The sequence below is a fragment of the Centroberyx gerrardi genome, chromosome 20 (genome assembly GCF_048128805.1).
Source record: "Centroberyx gerrardi isolate f3 chromosome 20, fCenGer3.hap1.cur.20231027, whole genome shotgun sequence".
In the NCBI taxonomy this organism is placed as follows: domain Eukaryota; kingdom Metazoa; phylum Chordata; class Actinopteri; order Beryciformes; family Berycidae; genus Centroberyx; species Centroberyx gerrardi.
This window is the reverse complement of record NC_136016.1, coordinates 9,442,993-9,443,323: the sequence shown is the minus strand read 5'-3', so window position 1 is coordinate 9,443,323 and position 331 is coordinate 9,442,993.

Genomic DNA, 331 nt, shown 5'->3' with positions numbered 1-331 from the left:
TTTCTGACAGGCAAGGCTGAAGAGGAGAGAGGCAAGCAGAGACGGGAAGGGAGGGGCTGAAGAGAAGAGGAGGAGTGATGTGTGTGTGTGTATGTATGCGTATGTGTGTGTGTGTGTGGTGGGGGGTAATTCTCGCGAGAACAGACTCATGCAGCGTGAGACCAAAGCCTCTAGTTCAATGAATTCACTGAGAATGTGGGAGGTGGTGCTGAATTCTTTGCCTATAGACAAAGAATCCTTCTTTTGGGGACAGTAGGTTACAATGAGGTGACATATTGTTGTCAAGAAATGTTAGAGCAGATTACTGAAAAGCAGCTTTATGCTTGCCTTC